The sequence below is a fragment of the Delphinapterus leucas genome, unplaced genomic scaffold, assembly GCF_059928025.1.
Source record: "Delphinapterus leucas isolate spDelLeu-1000000601 "Yukka" unplaced genomic scaffold, BTC_Dleu_Yukka2 spDelLeu_asBTCV2_sq25, whole genome shotgun sequence".
NCBI lineage: Eukaryota > Metazoa > Chordata > Mammalia > Artiodactyla > Monodontidae > Delphinapterus > Delphinapterus leucas.
In genome coordinates, this window is record NW_028322234.1 from 10,121,922 (window position 1) to 10,144,673 (window position 22,752).

Genomic DNA, 22,752 nt, shown 5'->3' on the forward strand with positions numbered 1-22,752 from the left:
GGCAGGTGGCAGAGACATCAAGTACTACAAGGGGGCTAAGGGCAGTTGAAAGAAAATGGATTTTTCATCGAGAAACAAGTATAAGCTGGAAATCAGGGGTCTGCCCCCACCAAGAGAAACTGCCCACCCCCAAAGGAAAGCTATTCACAGGAAGGGGGGGTCATGGGGTTTCTACCTTTGCATATGCAGGTAATGTTGCAGCAAGGAAATAAAGATTAGACTGCCTGCAGGACTCTGCCCCCAGGATCTTGTATCGCTCACTCACCTGTATGGCATCGGCTCCGGGGCTCAGGCTGTGTGGTTACTGGGCAGCGCAAAGAGTCCTCCAGCTGCCCTGAAGGTCCCACCTTGTCAGCACCCAGGGCTCCAAGCCAGCTGAAGTCCACGCATCCATTGCCTGCCCAATGGAAAGGAAAAGGGGGCCCCCGAGAGGAGAGAAAGGGGGTGCCAAGAGCAGCTGTTCTTCAAGCTGAGGGCTCCCCACAAAGGCAGGCACCAAGTGGGGCTGCTGTGCCAGCTGCCAGGGGGGAAAAAGAGAAGGAGGAGCAGGTTTCCTTGATGCTGGGAGGAGACAGGGGAGAACTAGCGTCACATCAGCTCCTGATCATCTCCAGCAAAGTACTGCACAGGAACCCAGCACAGGGAGACAAATCCAGCCCCCCGGTCCTCACATTGCGTCTCAGGGGAAAATAAAGGGAATTCTTACTCTCATCTCTCCACCCCTTAACACTGCACCTCAACCTCCCAGCACAGGGCAGGACCCTAGTCTCTGGAGGGATTCTGTTTATCACCCACTCTACCTCCTTTCAGACCGGCTTCTCTTAAGGAGCAGAGGAAAGGTGGTAACAGGAGAGCTCTTTTTCTTCCACTTAGGGGGTTTGCGGAGGGGGGGTTTGAGGAGGTGGCGTGTGTGACAGGCGTGAAGCAGTGGGAATATGGAATCACACTTATAATTTAACCATCTCCCCTCCGCCAGATTGCAACCTACATTATTGATGCCCTTAAAAAACAATGCTAACCGCCCCCCCCCCAAGTTTTTTCTGTTCACTCTCGAAACAGCTTCTCCTTACCACCCCACTACCTCCTCCCTTAAGGCGGAGGGGGTTGTATTATCTGAGCACAAAGACAGAGAGAAGAAAATTGGAGTCTTTAGATGCAAAAAGGCAATTGATTGCAAGTTTTATAGGTTTGTTTGCTGCATGCGTAGAATTAGGTTTCCAAAACTGGGGTGACCCTCTTTCTCTTTTTAAAGGGGGCTCCTTTTAAAGGTGAGCAGTATGTTTTTCTTATAAGAGGCATCTAGGGCAGAGAGAAGTCCCATGTTTTTCCCAAGGTGGGGTCAAAGTGGGAGGATCTACCTCACGGGGGAAAGTGACATTGTTTAGACAGTTAGGAGCAATCAAAACTGGGCTAGGTGTTAGGGGATTTTAAAGAATTAGGGTTCATTTTATAAAGCCTGTTAGTAATATTTTGATTTTTTTTTTTTTTTTTTAGTCTCTATGCGTTACAGAAGCATATTGAAGTATTTACGGGTGAGGTGATGGGTCGTTTCCAGGAAACCATCAAAACATCCATTGACTGACGAATAAATAAACAAAACGTGGTCCCTCTGTAATAGGGAAGTCACAAATGTGACTCCATATTGGGTCTGTTTCCTTTACTTTAACCTTTGTATTCTATTGCTTTTGCTACAAGTTAAGAAGGTTGCCTGTAGACTGAAATATACTGGATAGCCCATTCTCAAGGCTCTGACCTTTAAAGGTATAACACTTTTCCATTCATATAGAGATAAAAAGTTGCAGAACAGAAAATATCATTTGTCTTGGAGGTTTACAGAAACATCGTGACCTGACCTACGCGGACAGATGCAAGAACAAAGGATTCTGGTACCAAAAAGTTTGTAGCAACCACCCCCTCTCCTTTCAGTATAAAAGAAGCCTGAATTCTAACTCGGGGAAGATGGTTCTTTGGGATACTATTCCTCCATTTTCTCGGCCTGCTGGCTTTCCAAATAAAGTCGCTATTCCTTGCCCCAACAACTTGTCTCTTGATTTATTGGCCTGTCGTGTGGTGAGCAGTACGAGCTTGGACTTGGTAACACCTTTGTGCAATGGAATATTACTCAGCCATTAAAAAGAAAGAAGCATTGATACATGCTACAACATGGATGAACCTTGAAAACATTATGCTGAGTGAAAGAAGCCAGGGTACACATAGGGGACATAAAAGGTCACACAGGGTATGATTACATTTATACGAAATGTCCAGAAGAGGCAAATCCAAAAACACAGAGAGTAGACTGGTAGTTTCCAGGAACAGGGAGATGGGGGGGATAGGGGATGCCTACCTTTTGGGGCGATGGAAATGTTCTGGAACTAGGTAGAAGATAAGTGGCATGATACTGTGAATGTATCAAATGCTCTTAATTGTTCACTTTAAAAGGGTTAATTTCATGTGATAGGAATTTCCTGCCAATTTTTTTTAATGCAACAAAAAAGGGAGACGAAAATAAACATGACAGCACAGCATCGCTAATTGAAGAAGCTGGGTGATGGGAACAAGGGGGTCCATCATATTTTTCACCATATTTTTCTCTCTGCTTTGTGTATGTTTGAAATTTTTTTTTTTAAATATGGGGGTGGGGGCTTCCCTGGTGGCGCAGTGGTTGAGAGTCCGCCTGCCAATGCAGGGGACTCGGGTTCGTGCCCTGGTCCGGGAAGATCCCACATGACGCGGAGTGGCTGGACCCGTGAGCCATGGCCGCTGAGCCTGCACGTCCGGAGCCTGCGCTTCGCAACGGGAGAGGCCACAACAGTGAGAGACCCACATACAGCAAAAATAATAATAATAATAAATATGGGGGTGGAAATGGAATAGGAAGAACTCAGCCCATGGTGGTGGGTTTGGGTCAACAGAAGTGGGGTAGAGGGGGCTTCTCTCTAGGTGAGTGCACCCTCAGTTCAGCAACTAGGTGAAACCCTGGGCTGCGAAGCCAAAGTGTGGAGGATGGAGCTGAACCCTGGGGTCCCAACGCCTGGGAGAGCAAACAGACCCCACTCCACGTTACCAGCCTGCAATCTCAGACACGCCTCAGTCTCCTCATCAATAAAATGGGGCTAATCCTTCTTACCTTGTGGCGATTTTGTGAGAATCACAAGAGATTGCATTGAAAAAGAATATCTGGGGACTTCCCTGGTTGTCCAGTGGTTAAGACTCCACACTCCCAATGCAGGGGGGCCAGGTTCAATCCCTGGTCAGGGAACTAGATCCTGCATGCCACAACTAAAATTTCCCACATACTGCAACTAAAAGATCCTGCACACCACAATGAAGGTCCCGTGTACCACAACTAAGACCTGGCACCAAAAAAATAAATAAATAAATAAATATTTTTAAAAAAAGAATATTTGCTTCTGTGTGTACTAAAACCTTCTCTGGAAAGATGCTAGAGAACTAATCGCAGGGGCTCTCTCTGGGGGTGAGGATCCCACCTGAAGGGACGGGGATGGAGGGGCTTTTCCTGCTTACTTTTTTTTTTTTTTCCTGCTTACTTTTTTATATTTAGTAGATTTTGCACCATGTGGGTATAATACAGATTAAAACACTAAATGAAAAAGTGTGATTGTGTATGTCAAGTGCTGGCTCACTTTTTCTGTCAAGGGCCAGGTAATAAACATCATAGGCTTTGCAAGTCATACGGTCTGTATAACATCCAATCAATTCTGCCCCCACAGAAGCGCTATAGACAAAGTGTAAATGAATGGGTGTGGCTGTGTGCCAATAAAACTTTATTTATAAAAAATCATTACAGAAGATGGCAGAAGAGTAAGACGTGGAGATCACCTTCCTCCCCACAAATACATCAGAAATACATCTACATGTGGAACAACTCCTACAGAACACCTACCCAACGCTGGCAGAAGACCTCAGACCTCCCCAAAGGCAAGAAACTCCCCCATGTACCTGGGTAGGGCAAAAGAAAAAATCAAAAACAGAGACAAAAGAATAGGGACGGGACCTGCACCTCTGGGAGGGAGCTGTAAATGAGGAAAGGTTTCCACACACTAGGAAGTCCCTTCACTGGCGGAGACGGGGGTTGGACAGGGGGGGAAGCTTCGGAGCCACGGAGTAGAACGCAGCAACAGGGGTGCGGAGGGCAAAGCAGAGAGATTCTCGCACAGAGGATCGGTGCCGACCAGCACTCACCAGGCCGAGAGGCTTGTCTGCTCACCCACTGGGGCGGGCGGGGGCTGGGAGCTGAGGCTCGGGCTTCGGAGGTCAGATCCCAGGGAGAGGACTGGGGTTGGCTGCGTGAACACAGCCTGAAGGGGGCTAGTGCACCACAGCTAGCCAGGAGGGAGTCCGGGAAAAAGTCTGGACCTGCCGAAGAGACAAGAGATCGTTTCTTCCCTCTTTGTTTCCTGGTGCGCGAGGAGAGTGGATTAAGAGCGCCGCTTAAAGGAGCTCGAGAGACGGGCGCGAGCCGCGGCTAAAAGCACGGACCCCAGAGACGGGAATGAGACGCTAAGGCTGCAGCTGCCGCCACCAAGAAGCCTGTGTGCAAGCACAGATCACCCTCCACACCTCCCCTCCCGGGACACTGTGTAGCCCGCCACTGCCAGGGTCCCAGCATCCAGGGACAACTTCCCCGGGAGAACGCATGGCGCGCCTCAGGCTGGTGCAACGTCACGCCGGCCTCTGCCGCCGCAGGCTCGCCCCGCAATCCGTACCACTCCCTCCCCCAAGCCTGAGTGAGCCAGAACCCCTGAATCAGCTGTCTCTCAAACCCCGTCCTGTCTGAGCGAAGAACAGACGCCCTCAGGCTAACTACATGCAGAGGTGGAGCCAAATCCAAAGCTGAACCCCAGGACCTGTGCGAACAAAGAAGAGAAAGGGAAATTTCTCCCAGCAGCCTCAGGAGCAGCGGATTAAATCTCCACAATCAACTTGATGCACCCTGCATCTGTGGAATACCTGAATAGACAACGAAATCATCCCAAATTGAGGAAGTGGATTTTGGGAGCAAACATTTTTTTTTCCCCCTTTTTCTCTTTTAGTGAGTGTGCATGTGTATGCTTCTGTGTGTGATTTTGTCTGTATAGCTTTGCTTTTACCACTTGCCCTAAGGTTCTGTCTGTCCGTTGTTTTTTTCTTTTTAGTACAGTTTTTAGTGCTTCTTATCATTGGTGGATTTATTTTTTGGTTTGGTTGCTCTCTTCTTTCTTTCTTTCTTATTTTTATTCCTTTTTAAATTTTTTTAATAATTATTTTTTATTTAATAACTTTATTTTATCTTATTTTATTTCATTTTATTTTATTTTACTTTATCTACTTCTTTATTTCTTTCTTTTTTTCTCCCTTTTATTCTGAGCCGTATGGATGACAGGTTCTTGGTGCTCCAGCCAGGCATCAGGGCTGTGCCTCTGAGGTGGGAGAGCCAAGTTCAGGACATTGGTCCACCAGAGAGCCCCCAGCTCCACATAATATCAAACGGCGAAAATCTCCCAGAGATCTCCATCTCAACGCCAAGACCCAGCCCCACTCAACGACCAGCAAGCTACAGTGCTGGACAGTCTATGCCAAACAACTAGCAAGACAGGAACACAGACCCACCCATTAGCAGAGAGGCTGCCTAAAATCATAATAAGGTCGCAGACACCCCAAAACACACCACCAGATGTGGACCTGCCCACCAGAAAGACAATATCCAGCTTCATCCACCAGAACACAGGCACTAGTCCGCTCCACCAGGAAGCCTACACAACCCACTGAACCAACCTTAGCCACTGGGGGCAGACACCAAAAACAACAGGGACTACGAACCTGCAGCCTGTGAAAGGGAGACCCCAAACACAGTAAATTAAGCAAAATGAGAAGACAGAGAAACACACAGCAGATGAAGGAGCAAGGTAAAAACCCACCAGACCAAAAAATGAAGAGGAAATAGGCAGTCTACCTGAAAAAGAATTCAAAGTAATGACAGTAAAGATAATCCAAAATCTTGGAAATAGAGTGGAGAAAATACAAGAAAAGTTAAACAAGGACGTAGAAGAACTAAAGTGCAAACAAACAGTGATGAACAACAGAATAAATGAAATTAAAAATTCTCTAGAAGGAATCAATAACAGAATAACAGAGGCAGAAGAATGGATAAGTGACCTGGAAGATAAAATAGTGGAAATAACTACTGCAGAGCAGAATAAAGAAAAAAGAATGAAATGAATTGAGGACAGTCTCAGAGACTTCTGGGACAACATTAAATGCAGCAACATTCAAATTATAGGGGTCCCAGAAGAAGAAGAGAAAAAGAAAGGGACTGAGAAAATATTTGAAGAGATTATAGTTGAAAACTTCCCTAATATGGAAAAGGAAATAGTTAATCAAGTCCAGGAATTACAGAGAGTCCCATACAGGATAAATCCAAGGAGAAACACACCAAGACACATATTAATCAAACTATCAAAATTAAATACAAAGAAAAAATATTAAAAGCAGCAAGGGAAAAACAACAAATAACATACAAGGGAATCCCCATAAGGTTAACAGCTGATCTTTCAGCAGAAACTCTGCAAGCTATAAGGGAGTGGCAGGATATATTTAAAGTGATGAAAGGGAAAAATCTACAACCAACATTACTCTATCCAACTAGGATCTTATTCAGATATGAAGGAGAAATTGAAACCTTTACAGACAAGCAAAAGCTAAGAGAATTCAGCACCACCAAACAAGCTTTACAACAAATGCTAAGAGAACTTCTCTAGGCAGGAAATACAAGGGAAGGAAAAGACCTACAATAACAAAGTCAAAACAATTAAGAAAATGGTAATAGGAATATAAATATCGATAACTACCATAAATGTAAATGGATTAAATGTTCCAACCAAAAGACATAGACTGGCTGAATGGATACAAAAACAAGACCCATATATATGCTGTTTACAAGAGACCCACTTCAGACCTAGGGACACATACAGACGGAAAGTGAGGGGATGGAAAAACATATTCCATGCAAATGGAAATCAAAAGAAAGCTGGAGTAGCAATTCTCATATCACACAAAACAGACTTTAAAACAAAGACTTACAAGAGGCAAAGAAGTGCACTACATAATGATCAAGGGATCAATCCAAGAAGAACATATAACAATTGTAAATATTTATGCACCCAACATAGGAGCACCTCAATACATAAGACAAATACTAACATCCATAAAATGGGAAATTGACAGTAACACAATCATAGTAGGGGACTTTAACACCCCACTTTCACCAATGGACAGATCATCCAAAATGAAAATAAATAAGGAAACACAAGTTTTAAATGATACATTAAACAAGATGGACTTAATTGATATTTATAGGACATTCCATCCAAAAACAACAAAATACACTTTCTTCTCAAGTACTCATGGAATATTCTCCAGGATAGATCATATCTTGGGTCACAAATCAAGCCTTGGTAAATATCAGAAAATTGAAATCTTATCAGGTATCTCTTCTGACCACAGTGCTATGAGACTAGATATCAATTACAGGGAAAAAATAGGCAAAAAAGACAAACACATGGAGGCTAGACAATACACTACTTAATAACCAAGAGATCACTGAGGAAATCAAAAAATACCTAGAAACAAATGACAATGAAAACACAACGACCCAAAACCTATGGGATGCAGCAAAAGCAGTTCTAAGAAGGAAGTTTATAGCAATACAATCCCACCTTAAGAAACAAGTAACATCTCAAATAAACAACCTAACCTTACACCTAAATCAATTAGAAAAAGAAGAACAAAAAAACCCCAAAGTTAGCAGAAGGAAAGAAATCATAATGATCAGATCAGAAGTAAATGAAAAAGAAATGAAGGAAACGATAGCAAAGATCAATAAAACTAAAAGCTGGTTCTTTGAGAAAATAAACAAAATTGATAAACCATTAACCAGACTCATCAAGAAAAAAAGGGAGAAGACTCAAATCAATAGAATTAGAAATGAAAAAGGAGAAGTAACAACTGACACAGTAGAAATACAAAGGATCATGAGAGATTACTACAAGCAACTATATGCCAATAAAATGGACAACCTGGAAGAAATGGACAAATTCTTAGAAATACACAACTTCCGAGACTGAAGCAGGAAGAAATAGAAAATATGAACAGACCAATCCCAAGCACTGAAATTGAGACTGTGATTAAAAATCTTCCAACAAACCAAAGCCCAGGACCAGATGGCTTCACAGGCGAATTCTATCAAACATTTAGAGAAGAGCTAACACCTATCCTTCTCAAAGTCTTCCAAAATATAGCAGAGGGAGGAACACTCCCAAACTCATTCTACGAGGCCACCATCACCCTGATACCAAAACCAGACAAAGATGTCATGAAGAAAGAAAACTACAGTCCAATATCACTGATGAACATAGATGCAAAAATCCTCAACAAAATACTAGCAAACAGAATCCAACAGCACATTAAAAGGATCATACACCATGATCAAGTGGGGTTTATTCCAGGAATGCAAGGATTCTTCAATATATGCAAATCAGTCAATGTGGTACACCATATTAACAAATTGAAGGAGAAAAAGCATATGATCATCTCAATAGATGCAGAGAAATCTTTCAACAAAATTCAACACCTATTTATGATAAAAACCCTCCAGAAAGTAGGCATAGAGGGAGCTTACCTCAACATAATAAAGGCCATATATGACAAACCCAGAGCCAACATCGTCCTCAATGGTAAAAAACTGAAACCATTTCCACTAAGATCAGGAACAAGAAAAGTTTGCCCACTCTCACCACTATTATTCAACATAGTTTTGGAAGTTTTAACCACAGCAATCAGAGAAGAAAAATATATAAAAGGAATCCAAATCAGAAAAGAAGAAGTAAAGCTGTCACTGTTTGCGGATGACATGATACTATACATAGAGAATCCTAAAGATGCTACCAGAAAACTACTAGACCAAATCAATGAATTTGGTAAAGTAGCAGATTCAAATTTAATGCACAGAAATCTCTTGCATTCCTATACACTAATGATGAAAAATCTGAAAGTGAAATTAAGAAAACACTCCCATTTACCATTGCAACAAAAAGAATAAAATACCTAGGAATAAACGTACCTAAGGAGAAAAAAGACCTGTATGCAGAAAATTGTAAGACACTGATGAAAGAAAGCAAAGATGATACAAATAGATGGAGAGATATACCATATTCTTGGATTGGAAGAATCAACGTTGTGAAAATGACTATACTACCCAAAGCAATCTACAGATTCAATGCAATCCCTATCAAACTACCAATGGCATTTTTCACAAAACTAGAACAAAAAATTTCACAATTTGTATGGAAACAGAAAAGAACCCCGAATAGCCAAAGCAATCTTGAGAAAGAAAAATGGAGCTGGAGGAATCAGGCTCCCTGACTTCAGACTATACTACAAAGCTACAGTAATCAATACAGTATAGTTCTGGCAAAAAAACAGAAATATAGATCAATGGAACAGGATAGAAAGCCCAGAGATAAACCCACGCACATGTGGTCACCTTATCTTTGATAAAGGAGGCAAGAATATACAATGGAGAAAAGACAACTTCTTCAATAAGTGGTGCTGGGAAAACTGGACAGCTACATGGAAAAGAATGAAATTAGAACACTCCTGAACACCATACACAAAAATAAACTCAAAATGTATTAAAGACCTAAATGTAAGGCCAGACACTATCAAACTCTTAGAGGAAAACATAGGCAGAACACTCTATGACATAAATCACAGCAAGATCCTTTTTGACCCACCTCCTAGAGAAATGGAAATAAAAACAAAAATAAACAAATGGGACCTAATGAAACTTAAAAGCTTTTGTACCACAAAGGAAATCATAAACAAGATGAAAAGGCAACCCTCAGAATGGGAGAAAATATTTGCAAATGAAGCAACTGATAAAGGATTAATCTCCAAAATTTACAAGCAGCTCATGCAGCTCAATATCAAAAAAAACAAACAACCCAATCCAAAACTGGGCAGAAGACATAAATAAACATTTCTCCAAAGAAGATATACAGATTGCCAACAAACACATGAAAGAATGCTCAACATCATTAATCATTAGAGAAATGCAAATCAAACTGCAATGAGATATCATCTCACACAGGTCAGAATGGCCACCGTCAAAAAATCTACAAACAATAAATGCTGGAGACGGTGTGGAGTAAAGGGAACCCTCTTGCACTGTTGGTGGGAATGTAAATTGATACAGCCACTATGGAGAACAGTATGGAGGTTCCTTAAAAAACTAAAAATAGAACTACCATACGACCCAGAAATCCCACTACTGGCCATATGCCCTGAGAAAACCATAATTCAAGAAGAGTCATGTACCACAATGTTCATTGCAGCTCTATTTACAATAGCCAGGACATGGAAGCAACCTAAGTGTCCATTGACAGATGAATGGATAAAGAAGTTGTGGCACATATATAGAATGGAATATTACTCAGCCATAAAAAGAAACGAAATTGAGTTATTTGCAGTGAGGTGGATGGACCTAAATTCTGTCATACAGAGTGAAGTAAGTCAGAAAGAGAAAAACAAATACCGTATGCTAATACCTATATGTGGAATCTAAAACAAACAAAAAAAATGGTTGAAGAACCTCGGAGCAAGACAGGAATAAAGATGCGAACCTACTAGAGAATGGACTTGTGGATATGCGCAGGGGGAAGGGTAAGCTGGGACAAAGTGAGAGAGTAGCATGGACATATATACACTACCAAATGTAAAACAGATAGCTAGTGGGAAGCAGCCGCATAGCACAGGGAGATCAGCTGGGTTCTTTGTGACCACCTAGAGGGGTGGGATAGGGAGGGTGGGAGGGAGGGTGACTCCAGAGGGAAGAGATATGGGGATATATGCATATGTATAACTGATTCACTTTGTTATAAAGCAGAAACTAACACACCATTGTAAAGCAATTATACTCCAATAAAGATGTTAAAAAACAATAAATTAAATGGGCAAAGGAAAAAAAATCATTACAGGCTTATTTGGCCCCTGGGCTATAGTTCGCTGACCTCTGGTGTACGTAAATCCCTTGGCATCTGCTACATATCAAGTGATTTTATTAATTCTAGTCTCTCCCACTGGCAAGCTGTGTGACCTTGGGCAAGTCACTTAAGCCTCCATCACACCATGTTCAAAATTAGGATAATAATACTTGAGGAGGGCTGTTTTGAGTATAAAATGAGGCATCAGATATTAAAATGCATTGCGCACTCTAAAATGCAATGCAGTGTAAGATGTTATTATTGTTAGTCTATGCAATTAGCATTGAATTTTCCTATTTTTAAATCACATGACTTGTATGAGTCACTTCATGATGAATATAAATAGCCATCCTGGTTTCCTTAAAAGTCCTTTGAAAATGTCCAGAATTTCTTCTTTTTCTTTTATGTGGATGAGACCATCCTGAGTCAACCAGCTTTTAAACTCTAGTGTCTTTTGCAAGAGTTGGTGACCATAGATAGATTGGCCCCAACTATTCACTCCTTCCTGTATCCCTATCTTTGGCACATCCTCATTGTGGGTGACATGTATTTCCTCAACGCTTGCCTTTGGACTTGCTTTGGTCAATAGCACATGGGCAGAAATGGCAATAAGCCGGTTCCAAGCCTGGGCCTTAAGAGACCTCCCATGTTTCCACCTGCCCTCTTGCACCTCTGCTATCACCATGAGCACAGCTATCCCAGGACAAGGATGAAAGAAGCATGGAGCCGAGTCAACCAGCTGAGCCCCTGTCCAGTTTTGCCAACCTGGAAGACTCACAAGTGCATGGGAATATAGGACTATTGCTTTAAGCCACTGAGCATTGGGGTCGTTTGTAATGCAGCATAATTGCAACAATCCACTGATCCACTGGCCCAGAGAGGAAGCCCAAAACCTGTGAAATTCAAATACAGCCAGACTGAATTAAAAGAAGAAAAGAAAGTTGCTTCCCATTTATTTGCTTCTATAGTCTTTCAATGACATGAGCAGTTATATGCATGGGATAAAATAATGTTGGGCCATACTATACAAAAGAGAGATAACGAATAACGACCTACTGTATAGCACAGGGAGCTCTACTCAATACTCTGTAAAGGCCTGTATGGGAAAAGAATCTAAAAAAAAAGAGTGGATATATGTATATGTATAACTGATTCACTTTGCTGTACACCTGAAACTAACACAACATAGTAAACTGACTATACTCCAATGCAAATTAAAAAAATAATACTAATGTTGGGCCATTGTACATTGAGATGGAGTAACCATTTTATCTCTTCTGCATGGTCAAGACATTGCTTCCGTGTCTAAATGTCCTATGTATGCAGCATTTAATCAAGGCACTTAGAGTGAATTTCTATGTGGACTTATTAAAATATTGATTTAAGAATTTCAAAAAAAAAAAAAAAGAAAAGGAAGATGGAATTGGCCCGATAGCCAAAGTCTGGGCACCTTCTGAACAATTCCAATTGGTTTTCCAATTCTGCCCGCAAAAATGATGCCTGAAGAGAGACATTTTAGAAGGCAATGTGATGTGCTGAACTAATCAGGAGACTGGGAGGACAACGGTCAGCCAGTCCAGAAGGAGTATCCAGCATGATATTTCATTTAATTCCCGCTTGGATTGGTTGCACCCACTGCAAGGAAGGCTGGAGAATGTATTCTAGCTGCATCCCTGAGACGAAAAGGGGATGGATTTTGGTAAACACTCAGCAGTCTCTGCCTCAATGATTTAATGTGTGGTGAGATCACCTAATAAAGTCTCTGGGAAATGGTAGGTGTTCAATAAATATGTTTCCCCCTTTTCTCTCTGCGCTGAACTTTCAGTCACAAAACTAGGCCTTGGGGACTTCACACCTGCTCTTCCCTCTGCCTGAAATTCCCTTGCCTCAGAGAGCCCCCAGCCTCACTCCATCACTTTGTTCAGGTCTCTGATGAAATACTGAAAGGGAGCAGGACCCTATGGTACTTCCCCCCATGTCCTCTGCCTGCCTTTTGTCTGTGGAAAAAAAACTTTAGCCAAAGAATAAGTTTAATCAGAGAAGTGAGAAAATACAGAAGCAAAGGAAAACAGTGAAACAAGACAAAACATTAATAGTTTAGTCAGTAAGCAAAGTCAAGGACCTTTAGTTCCTTCCCAAGGGCTATAGATACTATTCCAAGCCATATCCTGTGAGTTATCTCGTAGATACTGAAACCCCTACCAGGTAGGAGGAGTTAACTACATGATGAACAGACTGTAGCCATGATATAAGCTGCCACAATTCCGAGAACTGGTCTCAAGGAAATGGGAACAAACCGACCCCTGGAACTGAAGACTGTGCTTAAAACCATCAAGATGGGGGAATCCATCCACTTGCGGTCCAGTGGTTAGGACTCCACTCTCTCACTGCCGAGGGCCTGGGTTCAATCCCTGGTCAGGAAACTAAGATCCCGCAAGCTGCTCGGCATGGCCCCCCAACACACACAAAAAAACAATCACGATGACGCTGGTCAGATCACCAGATCACCGCATGACCAATTTCAAGATGACTGTCAGAGCTGACTGTGCTGTTTCTGCATGTAGCCCCCTCCCTCCGTCTATAAAAGCTCTTGCCCACTGATTGTCAGTGGGGGGGTGAGGTGGCCTTTGGACAGGAGTCCGCCCTCCTCCACCCCCCTCAGTTGCTGTCATCCAAAATAAAGCAAATTTTCCTTTCCACCAACCTTGCCCCTTTATTGCCTTTTGAGCACTGAGCAGCCAGAACCCTACTTTCAGTAACAATATCACTCATTCAGAGAGGTCATTTCTGTACCCTACCTGAAAAACAGCCCTCGTCACTTTATAACCCCTTACCCTGATTTTCTTTGTTGATCTTTTCATAGTTGTGTTTATCACTACTTGATATTATATTATATATCTGTTTATTGTTAGTATCCCCTGCACTGGAACATGAAATTCAGAAGGCGGGGGCTTTGTTTCATTCATAGCTGCAGTTCCAGCACCTGCAACTATTTGTAGCACAAGATGTTCAATAAATATATTTTGAATGAATGAATAAATAAGTGAATGAATGAAAGAATAAAATAACCTCCTTTAAAATATTTGTTGAATGGATGAATGAATGAATATTCCCCTTTGTTCTATGTCTCTTTAAATAACAAAAAGTTTCCACTCCTTCCTCTTTGAAGCAAGGAAAGAGGGTTTTGCTAAGTGACGATAAACTTTGTGTATGAGGCAGGATATGGATGAAGAACTTGTGATTTCTAAGAGGAAAGAGAACATGATGTAAAAGTCTCCCCAGCACAAAGATCCATGCAAACTGTAGCTCATGTGGAGCAGGGAAGGACATCTCAGATCTCTGGACTGAGATGTATTAATCAGTATAGGCTAGGTTATGCTGCAATAACAAATATCTCCAAATCTCGGTGATACTGGTAAATGGTAAAAGTGCATTTTCACTCATGTTAAAAGTCCTTCACGGATGAAAAGTCCTCCACAAACACTGTCATCCAAGGACCCAGACTGTTGAAGTCTCCACCAGCTCAAACAACGGCAGTTACCATGGCAGTGAAAAGGAAGATGGAGCATGGTGCCCCAGTTCTTAAATACTCCATAGAAGTGACTCACATCACTTCTGCTCATGTGTCATTGGCCAGAGCAAGTCACATGACTACACTAAACTTCAAGAGGGTAGAGAAAATTTATCCTCCTCTGTGTCTACGTATTAGTTAGCACTTTCTGTATAACAAACCACCCCCAAAATTAGTGGTTTAGAACAATAAAACACTAGTTATTTGTCATAATTGTTTAGGTTAATTCAGTGGTTCATCTGATTTTGGCCAGGTCAGCTGATCTCTGCAGTCTTCTGGTGTTGTGGCTGGGTCTAGATGATTAGCATGGCCTCATTCATATCTGCTGGCAGGCTGAGTAGTCTGAGGGTTATTTGCTAGAAGAGCTCACCTCCACCCCCTGTGGTAACACATCCTCCAGTGGACTAGCCTGAGCTTGTTTACATGATGGCAGAAGAGTTGTAAGAAAGCAAGAGCAGAAGCTACAAATCCCTTGAGGCCTAGAGTCAAAACTCTCCTGCTATCATTTTTGCCATATTCTAGTGGTCAAAGCAAGTCACATGACCCAGCCCAGCTTCAGGGGTATGGGGAAATGGCCTCCACTTCACGATGGGAGAAACTGCGAAAAATGTGTGGTCATTTGTGTCTACTACAGTCTGGAAGTTGAGAGCAGCCAGATATTTGGAATGGTAATAAGGTGTCACTCACAGGGTAAGTGTGTGCTACTCCAACCAGACTGTTATGAGTGTTTCCACTCAAAAATAGGAGGCAACTGAAATAAGAGATGAGAAGGGAAGAGACTGCCATCACACCAGGTCTGCTGCATACAGCTAGGGCATCCCTTAGATTTGTGCAGTGCACAACCTGTACAACCAATGCATGATGTCCAGTCAGTAGCTCCTCCCCCCATTCTTTTACTCACCTCCAGAGAAGTGTTAGTGCAGAGCTCTGAGCTTGAACTGTCAAAATTCCTGTGTCAAGAGCTTTCACAGATCCTGGACCAAAAACACTATATCAGCTCCTTGGGCTTGCTATCACCTCTACCTGGCTCTCTTTTCTCTTTCTCTTCAATTATATCTATTTCTGACCCATCCCACCAATTCAACATCCAGCATTGGCTCTTCCTGGGTCTGTTGAGGCTGCCAGCCTTATGACTGAAACTACACCATTGGCTCCCTTAGATCTATAGTTTCCCGGCCCACCTTGAAAATTCTGGACTTGTCAGCCTTCATAATTGCATGAGCTAACTCTTTATAATAAATCTATTTCTTTATATATACATCCTATTGGTTCTGTTACTCGGGAGAACCCTGACTAGTACAGCAGGAGACAATAAAATGCAGTGATGTCATCTTTATAGGTCAGCCTCTGAGGGCACAGAATAAGGTGGAAAACATGTGTAGCAGAATGGCAAATGGAGTTTAACCATTTTTTTTAAACCAGTTTTTTGTTGCCAGAGCATCATAAGTTATTTTCTGAGTCCCTGTGATTCGGGTCACTTTTCTCAGCAGTCTGCTTGACCTGATTTTTTGTCTCCTCTGGCTACAAAAGGAAACAGATACAAAAGGGAAAATACATTCTTCAAGGAATCCCCAATAAATCTTAAGGACTGTTCCACGTACACATTTATATCTATAGTGATGTCTGTTTTTGAGCCAGCTCTCCCAAAGGAAGAGGATCATTATTTATGTTCTCCCGATCATGTTTCTCTTGGCCAAAGAGCAGACAGCTGACCAAACTTATAATGCCCTCCAGAGTGGTGTAGGTCTCTTTCAGAGCCCCACAGCTAAAACTGCACACACAGAGCTGCTGAGGAAATATGACACCTTCCACCACCAGCACAGTGAACGCCTTTGCCATCCTCCCAGGCTAAGGAATTGCTGCTTATATATTCTGGGCAAAGTCCAATCACTTAGTTAGGAAGGGCAATCAGGAGAGAGGAAAGCAAGAGATGAAAATGTCACATGAAATGCCCTTATCCCTCACCCGTGTGAGCCAATCATTTAAACCAAGAAAGGACACACAGTGAAAGCAATCAATTGAATTTGTGAAATTGATTGAATTTGAAATTGAATCTGTGGTCAGACTGCAAGATTTGGCACTTCCTACCTTCATGATTTCTTTTTTTTTAATATTCAATAATTAATTTTTATTGGAGGGACTTCCCTGGTGGCCCAGTGGCTAAGAATCCGTGCTCCCGATGCAGGGAGCCCAGGTTCGATCCTTGATCAGTGAACTAGATACCACATGCTGCAACTAAGAGTTCTCATGCCACAACTAAGACCCCTCACAGCCAAATTAATTAATTTTAAAATTTTTATTGGAGTATAGTTGATTTACAACATTGTGTTAGTTTCTGCTGTACAGCAAAGTGAATCCTAGGTTGCTGTTTTAGTTTGCTAGCTCAGCCAGAACAAACTACAGTCGGCCCTTGGAATATGTGGGTTCTACATCTGGGGATGCAACCAACCCTCGGATTCAGGGACTCATGGATTAAGTCCAACTGTAAGAGATTTGAGCATCCACGAATTTTGGTACCCACAGGGGACCTGAAATGAATGCCTCACAGATACTGTGGGAGGACTGTGCCACAAACTGGGCATTTAAACAAACAAACAAAGAATATTATTTACTCATGGTGCTGGAGGCTAAAAGCCCAAAATCAAGCTGGCAACAGGACTGGTTCTTACTGAGAGCTGTGAGGGAAAGGTCTGCTCCAGCCTTTCTCCTTGGCTTCTAGATGGCTGTCTTCATGCTCACACGGCATTCTCCCTGTAGGTGTGGCTGTGACTGAATTTCCCATTTTTTATAAGGACATCAGTCACCTTGCATTACAGCCCACCCTAATGACCTCATTTTAACTAGTATGTCTGCAATGACCTTATTTCCAAATAAGGTCACAGTCTGTGGTACTGGGAGGTAGGACTTCAAGGTCAGAATTTCAGGGATGCTATAGACTGAATATATCCCCCGAAAGTCATATGTTGAAATCCTAACCCCAATGTGATGGTATTAGGAGGTGAGGCCTCTGGGGTGGTGATTAGGCTATGAGGGTGGAGCCTTCCAGAATGGGATTCATGCCCTTATAAGAAGAGACCCCAGAGAGCTCTCTCATCCCTTCTGCCATGTGAGGACACAAGGAGAAAATGGCCATTTGGAAGCAGGCCCTCACCAGATACTGAATCTGCTGGTGCCTTGATCATGAACTTCCCAACCTCCACAACTGTGAGGAATACATATCTGTTCTTTATAAGCCATCCAGACTGTGGCATTCTGTTCTAGCAGCCTGAATGGACTAAGATTATGAAGAGACACGGTTCAATCCGTAACAGTTACTCTGAGTCTCAGTTTCCTCCTTATAAAATAGGTTAAGAATTGTGAATGGGCTAATCTTGATGAAGTGATTATGAAATAAATGAGCACTTTATCTTTTTAAGTAAACACTTTAAATAGTGTCCCACACAAAGCGGGTTCTCAAAAAATGTTGGGCTAGCGAAAGACATGCCAAAGATTTCCAGGAGGAGTCCAACGGTGGGACAGGACATGGAGAAAAGCCCGTCACTATATCAAGTCCCTACTGGATAACACGGAACACACTGTAACCAACTTTACTGAGATATAAATTATCTACAATACAAGGCATACATCTGAAAAGTACACTTTGATGACTAATGTATACACCACATAACCACCACCACCATCAAGATTCAGAGCATGTCCATCACCCAGAATTCCCTCGTGCCCCTTTGCTGTCAACACTCCCATCCCTATATCACCAACACCCCATCACTGTCCCCAGACCCTCACTGATCTGTTTTCTGTCACTATAGATTAAACTCCTCTATTCTATAATTTTACGTAAATGGACTCACACAGTATTTCCTCTTTCGTGTCCAGCTCCTTTCATACAACATAATGCTTTGAGATTCATCCACGTTGGTCTGTTTACCAGTATCTGTTCCTTTTTATTATGTTCCGTTGTATGGCTGGACCACAGTTTGTCCACTCACATGTTGATAGACATTTGGCTTGGTGCCAGTGTTTGACTATTACAAAGAGAGCTGCTGTGAACAATCACATACAAGCCTTTGTGTGGACGTGTTTCCATTTATCCTGGGTAAATACCCAGGAGTGGAATTGTCAGGTCATAAGGTGAGCATACATTTAACTCCATAAGAAGCTACCACAGTGTTTTCTACCAGCAGTGGGCACGTCACTCCCCAGCCTCGCCAGAAATTGGTATCATCTATCGTTTGGATGATAGCCATTCTAGTGAGTGTATAGTCGTATCTCACTGGGGTGCTCATTTGCATTTCCCTAATGGTTAATGATGTTGTACAAATATACATGCATGAGTGAGCTCTAAAGAGATAAAGGGCTGCCCAGGAGTCAGAGAAGAGACAGCTGAGAGTCAGGAGGTAGGCATGTGACATGGTCCTGAAAAAGCTTGTAGAGCATAATGGTGAGGGAGTATTAGGGGCTTTACTGACTCTGCAAGGCAAGAGATGAGGCCTCATGTCCTTAGTGAATAGATGAATAGGAATTGACATTTTCTATATAGAGCTGGGACTCAGGTAGGACCACACCCTAGGGAATAGGTACCAGGAAAACTTTGTCTAACAGCCCAGGGAGAATAAAAGGAAGCTTGTCTCTTCCTTGAACATAAAAAAAAAAAAATTTTGATAATATCCAGTGTGGGCTAGGATGTGGAAAGACACATTAATTCGTGCTGTTCTTGGGGGTGAATATTTTATAACAGTGTTGGGAGGGCAAAGTTATGCTAATATTATTAATATTTGTATTGTTAAAATGTTATTTAAAACCTAAACATGCATGCTTATATTTATTTTTTTTTGAAGTGTGTAGTATAAACTAACTAAAGGTAGCCTAAGCAAAATGATGATGACGATAAATGGGAAGGGACATGCCTTACCTCATATAATGCAAGGTCAAGCATTCCTCTCACAGGAACTAGGACCAGTCATCAAAAAACCATCAGAGAAACTAACACCACATTGTAAAGCAACTATACTACAATAAAAATTAATTTTTTTAAAAAGCCATCAGAACCTGGTAGTTCTTCAATACCTACACATCAGCTTCAATCTTATCACTCTGCATCCATCCCTATATTCATGCTCAATATTCTTTGAGCTCCTGCCGTATGATGGCAGAATATATAGCACTGTGGTTAGCTATGTGAGAGGCAAATCTGTCTCTGCTTCTTTCTGACTGTGTGCTCTTGGGCAAGGGATTTAATCTCTCTGAGTCTCAGTTTTCTCATCTGAAAAATAGGAATAATCTTGGGACTTGAATTATAGGGCTGGTGTGAGAAAATGAGATAATAAATGCAGAGTGCCTGGAACACAGTAAGCACTCAAGGTAGTTGGTGATTATTTTTTTCTTTTTCTTTTTTTTTTTTTTTTTGCGGTCCGCGGGCCTCTCACTGTTGTGGCCTCTCCCGTTGCGGAGCACAGGCTCCGGACGCGCAGGCTCAGCAGCCATAGCTCACGGGCCCAGCCGCTCCGAGGCATGTGGGATCTTCCCAGGCCGGGGCACGAACCGTGTCCCCTGCATCGGCAGGTGGATTCTCAACCACTGCGCCACCAGGGAATCCCATGATTATTTTTTTCTTGCATGCAGTATGTTGGGAAAGAAAGAAAAATGATCCCCTTCCCATTGTGCTTTCCAATCAAGGGACCAATGGCTTAAACCAAAGGATCATTTGGTCCCAATTCCAAAGGATAGTAAAGGCTCTGTAGCCAGTTTGAGTGAGATACGCTTCCCAATCTAATCAATGGTGGCTGGGGAAGTTAGGAGGGAGGAGCAATCACATTGCACCAACATGGCTTCCTGGCCCATTCCTTTGGATGGGAGAATGATTCCCAAAGAGAGGGGTGGAGGTCATTGGATTGTAGACAAGTAGATACTCCAAAAGATATCCACTACAATCACCATTTTCTCAACATTTCATTTGTAGTGTTTACCCTAACCTAGAGAGACAATTGCACAAATGCTCAGAACAGCCTTGTATCAGTTACCTATTGTCATGATAATACTGCATAACAAATAAGCACAAAATATCAATGACACACAACAGTAAGTTTGTTGCTCATATGTCTGGGGTCAGTTGAAGATCAAATAGTTTTGCTGATCTTAGCTAGAGTTTTTCACAAGATTGATGGTTGGCTGGTTGACCTTGGGGTGACAAGGGCAACTTGGCTATGCTCCACATGTCTCTCATTGTCCAGCAGGTTACCCTGGGTGAGTTCTCATGGTGATGGCATTGGTGCAAGAGTAAGTAAGCCCAGTCAAATAGGCACCTTTCATGCATCTTCTTACCAACACTCCATTGACCCAAAGCAAGTCATATAGCCAAGCCCACAGTCAAAGTGATAGGATGCTACAAAATTAATGGCAAAAGGTGTGGATACAGAGAAGCAGGAAGAATTGCTACCATTTTGGCAATCTACCACAAGCAGTGCTTGTAACGGCAAAAAAAAAAACTTGAAGTAACCTAAATGGCCACCAACAAAAAATATGTTAAATAAATTATACCACAACATGGAATGGCATCTGTATTAGTTTCTCATTACTGCTCTAACAAATTACCACAAACTTAGTTGCTTAAAATAGTATAAATGTATTGTATGAAATGGGTTCCACCAATCTGAAACCTAATTGTAAGCAGGGCTGTCCTTCTCTCTGGGAGCTCTAGAAGAGAATCTATTTCCTCACATTTTCCAGGTTCTAGAGATGCATTCTTTGCATTGCTTGCCTCATAGCCCCTTCCTCCATCTTCAAAAGCAGCAATGTATCACCTTCAGATACCTCTCTCCCCCTGCTTCCATCGTCGCATTGCCCCCTTCTTATAAAGACCCCTGTGATTACATTGGACCCAACTGGATAATCCGGAATATCTCCTCATCTCAAAATCCTTAACTTAATCACATCTGCAAAATCCCTTTTGTCATATAAGGTAATGTTCACAGATTCAGGGATTAACTCAGTGAAGGAGCATTATTTAGGATACTGCAGCATCCTCTGTAGTTGTGAAATAAATGCATTAAAATCACAAGACATCCAATATATCTTATGAAGTAAATAAAGCAGGTAACAGAACAGCATGTACAATATGTTCTAACTTTGAAAACTAATAGTAGTGTATACTTCTTTTTTTTTTTGACTACGTTGGGTCTTTGTTGCTGCACGCAGGCTTTCTCTAGCTGCAGCGAACAGGGGCTACTGTTCATTGTGGTGCGCAGGCCTTCTCATTGCTGTGGCTTCTCTTGTTGCAGAGCACGGGCTCTAGGCATGCAGGCTTCAGTAGTTGTGACACACAGGCTCAGTAGTTGTGGCTCACGGGCTTAGCTGCTCTGTGGCATGTGGGATCCTCCAGGACCAGGGCTCGAACCTGTGTCCCCCGCATTGGCAGGTGGATTCTCAACCAGTGCGCCACCAGGGAAGCCCAGTAGTGTATATTTCTAAATAAATGTTTGAGAGGATTAATTGCAAATGACTAATATTAGTGAGCTCTTGGTGAAAGATTAATGGAGACCGTTACCTTCCAGTTTTTGCATTTCTAAAGTGTAGTCTTTCTTTCAATGTGTATAACTTTTAACAGTTATTAAAAAATTCAAAGGAAGATGAAATAGTGCTCTTTTAATCAGCTTTATTCAGGATAGTGTTGTATTTAACCAGTTGAGGTCAAGATTATAAACCTTTGCTATTCTCAAAAAGACAGGAGATAACAAACGTTGGTAAAGATGTAAAGAAAAAGGAAAACTTGTGCACTCTGGTGGGAATATAAATTGGTACAGCCATTATGGAAAACATAAAAAAATTAAAAATAGAGCTACCGTATGATCCATCAATCCTACTTCTGGTATATATCCAAAGGAAAGGAAATCTGGATCTTGTTAAGATATTTGTACTCCCATGTTCATTGCAGTATTATTCACAACAGCCAAGATATGAAAGCAACCTAAATGTCCATCAATAGATAAATGGATAAAGAAAATGTGAAGTTAAGTAAGTGGCCTGAAACCTAACGACAGCAGCACTGAGCTGTAAGTTTTGTTTTAGAAAACGCTTCCCTGATTTAATGTCACTATTGGAGGCTGCAAAACCAACTGATGAGGATTATACTGGAAATCCAGG

General features: G+C 42.1%; 1 non-coding gene across 1 annotated transcript; it reads left to right on the forward strand.

Moving 5' to 3' along the window:
• The first annotated feature begins 11,986 nt into the window (after positions 1-11,986).
• LOC115803120 (small nucleolar RNA SNORA20) lies at positions 11,987-12,074 on the forward strand. Its single transcript, XR_004023779.1, has one exon. It is a non-coding gene; the product is annotated as a small nucleolar RNA SNORA20 (small nucleolar RNA).
• Positions 12,075-22,752: the final 10,678 nt, after the last annotated feature.